This window comes from Gossypium raimondii, unplaced genomic scaffold (genome assembly GCF_025698545.1).
Source record: "Gossypium raimondii isolate GPD5lz unplaced genomic scaffold, ASM2569854v1 Contig00264, whole genome shotgun sequence".
Lineage (NCBI taxonomy): Eukaryota > Viridiplantae > Streptophyta > Magnoliopsida > Malvales > Malvaceae > Gossypium > Gossypium raimondii.
This window is the reverse complement of record NW_026291364.1, coordinates 109652-119835: the sequence shown is the minus strand read 5'-3', so window position 1 is coordinate 119835 and position 10184 is coordinate 109652.

Genomic DNA, 10184 nt, shown 5'->3' with positions numbered 1-10184 from the left:
ACAAAATTTGGATTGTATGAATGGTTAGTTATGCCTTTCGGCCTTACTAATGCACCTAGTACATTTATGAGATTAATGAATCATGTTTTAAGGCTTCACTTGGGTAAATTTGTAGTAGTTTACTTTGATGATATTTTAATTTACTCCAAGTCATTAGATGATCATGTTTTCCATGTTAGAACCGTTTTGGATATTCTCATGAATGAAAAATTATTTGCCAACCTTGATAAATGCACATTCTGTTGTGATAAACTAATATTCTTAGGTTTCATAGTTAGTGCTCAAGGTATTCATGTCGACGAGGACAAAGTCAAGGCAATTAAGGAGTGGCCGACTCTAAATCGAGAATCGAGGTGAGATCTTTCCATGGTTTAGCTAGTTTTATAGACGATTTGTGAAAGATTTCTCTACTATTGCTGCCCCATTGACAGAGGTTATAAAGAAATCGATTGGGTTTCAAATGGGGTGAAACCCAAGAAAAGGCCTTTCAAACTCTAAAAGCTAAGTTATGTTCTGCTCCTTTGCTTAAATTACCTGATTTTGCTAAAACTTTTGAACTTGAGTGTGATGCTTCAGGAATTGGAATTGGCGCTGTTTTAATGCAAGATAAGCAACCTATTGCTTATTTTAGTGAGAAATTGAATGGTGCACAGTTAAACTACTCGACTTATGACAAAGAACTATTAGCATTAGTTCGTGCACTTCAAGTATGACAACATTATTTGCTGCCTAATGAGTTTGTCATACACACAGATCACGAATCTCTTAAATGGTTAAAGGGACAAGGTAAGTTGAGTAAAAGACATGTTCGATGGGTAGAATTCATTGAAACATTCCCTTATGTGATACAATATAAAATAGGTAAAGATAATGTAGTTGTAGATGCTTTGTCTAGACGATATACTTTAATAACTACATTGAATGCTAAAGTCTTAGGGTTCGAACATATTAAGGAACTATATGATGATGATGCTGATTTCGGCCATATCTATAAGAATTGTGGACATACTGCTTTCGATAAATTTTATCTTGTAGATGGCTTTCTTTTTCGTATGAACAGGTTATGCATACCAAAGTGTTCCATGAGAGACTTATTGATTCATGAGGCCCATAGTGGAGGTTTAATGGGACATTTTGGAGTGGCCAAAACACTGGATATCTTGCAAGAACACTTCCATTGGCCACATATGAAAAAGGATGTCGAAAAGGTATGTTCCAAGTGCATTACATGCAAACAAGCAAAATCTAAGGTAATGCCTCATGGCCTTTACACTCCTTTACCGATTCCTACTTCACCTTGGGTAGATTTATCCATGGACTTTATTCTAGGTTTGCCTCGAAATAAGAAAGGAAGAGATAGTATATTTGTTGTTGTTGATGTGTTCTCAAAGATGGCACATTTTATTTCTTGTCACAAAAGATGATGCTACACATGTAGCGACTTATTCTTTAAAGAGGTGGTAAGACTTCATGGCATCCCTAAAACAATTGTTTCTGACAGAGATGTCAAATTTCTTAGCCACTTTTGGAAGGTATTGTGGGGTAAGCTTGGTACTAAATTACTTTATTCCACTACATGTCACCCCCAAACTGATGGCCAAACCGAAGTAGTTAATCGGATCTTAGGGACTTTATTACGATCTGTTGTGGGAAAGAACATTAGAAATTGGGAAGAATGCCTACCGTTTGTTGAATTTGCATATAATAGATCTATTCATTCTACAATTGGTTATTCTCCATTTGAACTTGTTTATGGTTTTAACCCACTAACAGTACTTGATCTTGCGCCATTACCACTTGAACACATTGTTAATTTAGATGGTGAACAGAAAGCTGAGTTGGTGAAATCCTTACATGAGCAGGCTAGGCAACGAATAGCCAAAACATATGATGCCAACACCAACAAAGCAAACAAGGGGCACAAACGGGTTGTCCTAGAACCCGGAGATTGGGTTTGGGTCCATATGAGGAAAGAACGATTTCCTGCAAGAAGAAAGACCAAGTACTCGAGAGGATCAACGATAATGCCTATAAAATTGATCTACCTGGTGAGTACAATGTAAGTTCTACTTTTAATGTGGCTGACTTGTCCCCATTTGATTTTTCAGATTCGAGGTCGAATCTTTTTGAGGAAGGGGGGAATGATACGAGATCAAAGGCCCGACAAATGCGTTCCAAACTAAATGGGACCATCCAGGAGTTTGTTAGCAAGGCCTTAGATGCGTACACAAAAGAAAGGGAAAATCAAGATTTCAAATATTGGGAATCTTGGTCCAAGACACCAAATCTTGTAGCCAAAGCACATTGGATCTCCGTTACGAGCATCAACGATTCAATTTCGGTAGGAGATGGATCACAAGCCCAAATTCTTGAGGGAAAGGCCCAATAAGAAGATTCCAAGCCCAATCAAGAAATCCACCCATACTTAGTTGAAAATTAGGCCAAATTGTCAAAGTGGCCCAAGTTGTAAAGTTTTATTTTTATTTATTTATTTATTTATTTTACTTAGTTTAAATTTTTATATTCAGTCCAAGAGTCCCAAATAAAAGACCCTTGGCGAATTTCCATATTAAAATAATTAGGAGTTTTTTAGTTTTAGTTTTAGTGTTCTAATTAAATTAGGAAAACATTTGAAAGGCCTATTTATATGGCTTGGCCACCACCCTACATTACATTACAATTACATTGAAAATTTCAGATTTGATTTGAGTGAAAATTCTCTTTGAGTTCTTCAAGGATTTTCTCTTGAGTTTTCTTTAGAAGTTGTTTTAACAATCTTTTGATTGTGGGAGCCATCTTCAACCTTCTTCTTGCCATTGATATTCTTTGGAGGGAGATTAGAGCCGTTTGAAGGGAGTTGTGAGATCTTTCGAATTTCAAGGCTTCTTAGGACTTATCTTTTAATTTCTTCTTGTCAATTCTTTCTTTATTTCGCTTGTGCGAATCTTTATCTAATTTATTTTCTGTTCTTATTGTGTTTTCAGCCTTTTTCTATCTTAAGGAATTAGCCCAAAAATCCCCAATTTCTAGGGTTCTTGCCGATTCATCCATACTCTTTTTGGGAGAAATTAGATTGCCGAAATTTGGGGAAAACTATCTGGGTGTTCAATTGGGCAGAATCACAATCTCTTCTAGGGTTTCAAGATTCCTTATTAACACTTATTTCTATTCTCTATTTGATTCTTTACTATTTTGGGGATTTTATTTCAGATTTGAAAATTCAAAAATCTAATCTTTTAATTTTCTGTTTCGTTTCAGATCTAATGGTTTAGGGTTTTCGTAGGAGTTTCTCGTGACTTGGCAACTCGATCTTGGTCCGCGCGCAACCCCCGTATCAGAGCTTCTCGTCGACGATTGGGCATCTTAAGTGAACCAACTCAATCAACCGGGCTGGATCACATCACGTTTGAAGGGAGTTGTGAGATCTTTCGGGATTTCAAGGCTTCTTAGGACTTATCTTTTAATTTCTTGCTGTCAATTCTTTCTTTATTTCTGCTTGTGCTGAATCTTTATCTAATTTATTTTCTGTTCTTATTGTGTTTTCAGCCTTTTTCTATCTTAAGGAATCAACCTAAAGATCCCCAATTTCTAGGGTTCCTCCATACTCTTTTTGGGTGAAATTAGATTGTCGAAATTTGGGGAAAACTATCTTGGTGTTCAATTGGGCAGAATCGCAATCTCCTTTAGGGTTTCAAAAACCCTTATTAATACTTATTTCTATTCTCAATTTGATTCTTTGCTGATTTGGGGATTTTATTTCAGATCTGGAAATTCAAAGTTCTAATATTTTAATTTTCTGTTTCGTTTCAGATCTGATTGTTTAGGGTTTTCGTAGGAGTTTCCCGTGACTTGGCAACTCGATCTTGGTCCGCACCAACCCCCGTATCATTTGGTATCAGATTTTGGGCGTTTTGGGTGTTCTTGGTTGATTTCTAAACTGATCTCAAATTTTTTAAAGCATAAACAGCAGTTTTACCCAGAAAATTTTTTTGAAAAAAATTCATTTGAGTGGGTAAACGTTGTCCGATTGATCTGAAATTTTACATACATATTTGTGGCACTGTTATTGAATATAAAAAAAATATTTCCCGCAAAAAAATTAGTCAAAAAAGTCAAAAAATTGAAAAAATACGAAATCCAATAAAAATTTTAAAAAATATTCAGCGGGTTGAATTTGGTGCCCAAACTTTCCAGATCAAAAATTCAATATTTAAGGACATTCCAGATTTAATTTCATGAATTTTTGAGATCGGGAACACCTCGAACGAAGTTGTCAAGTTACTCCGCAATTTTTCGGGTTTTCTGTTTTCAGCAATTTTTGTTGATTCTTAGCTGTGAGTTTTCATTTGTTTGCCTTTATTTTTCCTTTACGATATCTAACACCTTCTTGTTTCTTGTGTTAGTAGGATTTAAATGTGTGCCCAATTCTTCCTCGGTACAACACGAATCAATTGGTGTCTCGTCAATTTTTGGCATCCTAGTGCATCCACTCTCTAATTGGTTGATATAAACTCTCCTAAAGGACTCACAAGACTGAATTCTAGCTCATTGAGAATTTAAATTTTTCTTTTTGAGTGATTAACGGTGAGGTTTGATAACTTTTATTTTTGAGTGTTGAGTGTTTATTTTTGCAGGTTTTTTGGAAAATGTCTAAAGATGACCATAATGATACACTTATGGAAGTCCAACAACAATTAGACGGACATGCTGCTGCAATCACACAAATAAATGCTACACTTCAAGCATTGAATACTACTTTGAATGAGGTACGATTGAATCAAGAACCTCAATATCGAGATCCAATCAAGGAAGATAGGGATAACCAGCCCCATAGGCGCGGCCCTCGACGTGTCCCTAGAATGGATGATGATTTTCATGATCGTGGGCAACCTTCTTTGGCAAAACCAAGGAGCGAGCAGCAACGAAAACATCTCTTTCATACTCGCTGCCATGTACAAGGTAAGCTTTGTAGAGTTATTATTGATGGTGAAAGTTGCTCGAACATAGCCAGCACGACGATGGTGGAAAAGCTTTGCTTAACCACTACCAAGCATCCACAACCTTATCAACTACAAGGGCTTAGCAACGAAGGCCAATTTAAGGTCACTCAACAAGTGCGCATCGCCTTTTCTATCGGTAAGTATCAAGACGAAGTTGTGTGCGACGTAGTGCCTATTCAAGCCTGCCATTTGTTGCTAGGAGAACCATGGCAACTCGACCGAAAGGTCACTCACGATGGTCGTACCAATAGGTATTCTTTCAAGCATCAAGGAAGGAAAATCACCTTAGTGCCGCTCACTCTAGAACAAGTCCATGAGGACCAAATCAAACTGAAAAATTCTGTTGTTAAAACAAGTGAGGAAAAAGAAAAAAAAGAATGTAAAAGAGCAAAAAGAGATTGAGAGTGAAAAGGAATGTGAAACAGACAAGAAAATTGAAAAAGAAGTTGAAGAAAGAAGAGAAAATGAGTTAGAAAAAGAAACAAAAGAAAAAGACGAGGAAAGGGTAGTAAGGAATGTTTCCACTAACCAAGATATGAATATTTCTTGTGTTGCTACTTTTCAGGTTTCCGAAAGACCGAAAGATAACTTTCAACTTCAATACCTCTCAAATGAAAGACGCTTTCATACGATCATCATAGGTAAAGATAAAATCACACTACATGAGCCCGAAGAGCTTCGACTACACTATGCCCCCGATGAGCAAAGGTTTGTATTAAATGGAAAAGGTAAATCGACCCTTATTCTTTTGCTTATAAAGTGGACTCAATTGCCATTAGTCCCGTTCGATCGAGGAAAGTCGAGTCCATTTGATTTTTTAGATTCGAGGACGAATCTTTTTGAGGAAGGGGGGAATGATACGAGTCACAAAGGCCCAACAGGGCAAGGCCCAATAAGAAGATTCCAAGCCCGATCAAGAAATCCACCCATACTTAGTTGAAAATCAGGCCAAATTGTCAAAGTGGCCCAAGTTGTAAAGTTTTATTTTTTATTTATTTATTTTACTTAGTTTAAATTTTTATATTCAGTTCAAGAGTCCCAAATAAAAGACCCTTGGCCGAATTTCCATATTAAAATAATTAGGAGTTTTTTTTAGTTTTAGTTTTAGTTTTCTAATTAGATTAGGAAAGCATTTGAAAGGCCTATTTATATGGCTTGGCCAGCCACCCTACACTACATTATAATTACATTGAAAATTTTAGATTTGATTTGAGTGAAAATTCTCTTTGAGTTCTCCAAGAATTTTCTCTTGAGTTTTCTTTAGAAGTTGTTTTAACAATCTTTTTGATTGTGGGAGCCATCTTCAACCTTCTTCTTGCCATTGATATTCTTTGGAGGGAAGATTAGAGCCGTTTGAAGGGAGTTGTGAGATCTTTCGGGATTTCAAGGCTTTTTAGGACTTATCTTTTAATTTCTTGCTGTCAATTCTTTCTTTATTTCTGCTTGTGCTGAATCTTTATCTAATTTATTTTCTGTTCTTATTGTGTTTTCAGCCTTTTTCTATCTTAAGGAATCAACCTAAAGATCCCCAATTTCTAGGGTTCCTCCATACTCTTTTTGGGTGAAATTAGATTGTCGAAATTTGGGAAAAACTATCTTGGTGTTTGGGGATTTTATTTCTAGGGTTCCTCCATACTTATTTCTATTCTCAATTTGATTCTTTCCTGATTTGGGGATTTTATTTCAGATCTGGAAATTCAAAGTTCTAATCTTTTAATTTTCTGTTTCGTTTTAGATCTGATTGTTTAGGGTTTTCGTAGGAGTTTCCCGTGACTTGGCAACTCGATCTTGGTCCGCGCGCAACCCCCGTATCAACACCACTCGTGTTTACGCTCGTTTAATGGCTTTTGCTCGCTCTAATGTACTCACCACCCGTGCCTTTTTCCGCTAGTCTCACTCTCGTGAATTCGTATTTTGTTTTAAGAAGACTTATTGCGGCTTAGAGGGTCGGCTTCAAATGGGTGCAAAGGATAACGTTAGGGTGTATAGGGTAGGCTGAAACAAGGAAAATAAAAATCAAAGTATGTGTGGCATTTTGGGGGGGTAGAGGGAATGGTAGAATGAATGGATGCTCGGAAGCAACAAGAAATAATAACAAAATAAAACTCACAAGACTTTTCACTCTTTTTCTTTTATACTTCAAATTTTTTTGTTTTTTTTTTCAATCAATTTTTTTTCGATTTTTTTTTGAATTTCCTCTTCTTTTCTTTTTTTTGATTTTTTTAATTACAATATGCTGAAATACAAAGGGAAGAGAAAAAAAATAAAATTACAACCTAAATTTTTTTTATTTTTCTTTCACGTTATGAACCTACTCCGAGCTTGATACGAACGTCGACGCTCCTCATTTTAGTAGCTCTGATACCAAATGATACGATCCGACCCGGGTTAATCGAGTTGTTTCACGTAATTGCCCGATCGTGGATGAGGAATAGTTGAGTTATCAGAAATAGGATGAAATAAGGCTAAAGATGCGGAAGCTTTCAAATGGTTTTAAAGGTTGGCTAAGGTGACGGTAAATTTATAAGGGTAGTAGGCTCGATTTAAGGATAAAAATAAGAAAAATGGAAGTTGGATAAATGAAGGCTCGGTTTTGTAAAAAGATATTATAGTTGGGTAAAATCTAGGATAGTCGGTGGAATGGATAAATGAGCTTAAACACCAGAAACGATTCAACACTAAAAAGTGTCACCCCGATTTCTATTCGGTTCAAGGTGGGATTGCGGAATTGTAGAAGGGTTGAACGCCACACCAAAGCGAGGTGATAAGTTCAAAAGAGAACGATAGACGCCACTAGCACGCTAGATAAGTCAGATCGAAACTCGTACGAATTTAAAGAGGAGAAAACTCACTCTTTGAACAAAGTTCATTCAAATGATCAAAAGTCAAAAGTTCTTTACAAATGAAATTAATCAACTATTTATAGCCAAAGCTTAGGCTAGCTGAATAGTCAACATCTAACTTAAAAACTAAGAAATAAATAAATAAAAATAAAAAAAATAAAAATCATTAAACTACCATAGCAAGGTTCGGCTGAATGAAATTAAGGCTGGAAATTAAAGCTCCTAGTTGTTGCCACATGTATGCAGATCTTGTTGTAAAATTTGAATTCAATAATAAACAGCCTTTATGTATGTGCAGCCATAATCGAATAGTCACCTTCAAAATACATGCATAGCCGAATGCATCTTTTACTTGGGAAAATGGAATGGGCGGCCAGATTTAATGTGAACAATCAAGTTCTTTGTCTCCACGAAAAGGTGCTTGGAGAATAGCAATCAGCAGCCTGAATTCATCTTGAATACAACTCCACATTCATGTATCCTTTGCTGTGCACGAAGAAGGTGTTTAGAAAAGAACTAAGTCAACAGACAATTTAGTGCCGTCCTTTTCATGGAACATCTCATTTAATTCATGGCTTTGCTGCACATTAAATCAGCAAGCAGCTTCTTTAATTTCGTCCATTAAATGGCCACATGAAAAAGCACAAGCAACTCCTTTAATGCCGTTCCTTGCATGTAGAACAACATCTTTAATGCATGTTGGTGTACATTAAATTCGGCCAACATCCACTTCCTTAAATGCCATCCAAGCCATTAAACCTGCAGACAAATAATTAAATTCGGTCATTAATATCTGCTCATTAAAAATCAGCATCTTAAGACAAATTAAATTGGCAGCAATTTGATCAATAAATATGCTTCATCAATTCGGCTGAAACTAATGAAAAACATCAATAAATTCGGCAACTAAGGCACATTTAATTCAACAGCGACAATTAACTTCATCTGGACATCATTTAAGACATCATTAAATTCGGTTGTAGCAAGACTAATTAAATTCGTCCAGACACATTAAACAACAGCATTAACTATGACAAAACACATTAATTAGGCTTAAGACAAATTAAAGCATGCATTAAAACAAATAAAACATATTTAACATGACATTAATATGTCCAGATTTTTAAACAAATTAATTAACTTATTTAATTAACTAATTTAACTAACAGCAACTTATTTATTCCAGCAAAAATAAATGCAATCTTAATTAAATAAATTGCATTCTAGCTCAATGAGCTAGAATCCACCCAAATTGAACTGGGACGAGCTTGTGAAAATGTCGAGCCTCGCTTGTGGGCTGAGCCAAAGATGATTCCAGGGCGGGGTCGTATCAATAAATGAGCTAAACATATGCATTAATTATTCCAGCAACTAGTTAATTAAAGAAGCAAAAACTTAAACTCATGCATCAATAAATAATCCTAGTAACTAGATTAATTAAGAGCAACACTTATTAAATAAAGTTCAACAAAAACACTTATTAATTAAACTAGGATGAGTTGAATAAATGTCCAGCAACTCATTTATTAAACTAAGATGCTGAAATGCATGGTTTGAAATGCAAACTAAATGAGTTACTTAATGCAAGACTTAATTTAATGATGCTGACTTAAACTAACATGGGAGTTACATAATGCATGTCATTATTTATGATGCATACATAACTAACATGGAAGTTACATAATGCATAACTTTATTAAATGCAGAACACGCAAAGTGCAAGTCTAAAAATTAAAAATATGCAAACTTATTAATTTAAATAAAACTATATTAAATCAAAAAGTCCTTAAAAATATTGGCCCAATAATCAATCAGGCCTATGAGATGTTTCATCTTGCACTTGGGCTCTTCAAGTTTAGGCCAATTCTGATGTCGGCGAGTTGTGTCAAAACATGATGCGACCTGGTTCGCATCATACCCTCCCTCTTGAAGATGATTTGTCCTCAAATCGGGCCACTTGCTCGCGAAGAATCTTTCAAATTCATAGCCCCTTTTGTTGATGAAGTTGGCAAAGTTGCTACCAATAACCTGGAAATCACATATGGCTCGAAAGGAAAATATGTCACTCTTTAGGAGAATGACCTCTCCACTTGTCAACTACATGATAAAGAAAAAATTAGTGACAAGGTAATTTATATGCTCAAAAGAAATTCTTGAAATCTCATTCAAAAATTAAGCATGTGAAATAATGTCGGGATCAAAAATAGAAATCAAACTTACCTTTTTGTATTGAATCAAAAAGTTCACCAATGGAATCAAACCAAAATCACATAACATTCGAGAGTTAACAACATTCCGATTCTCAAATCTCTTGAACAAAACTATAGAACAAAGGTCTTAA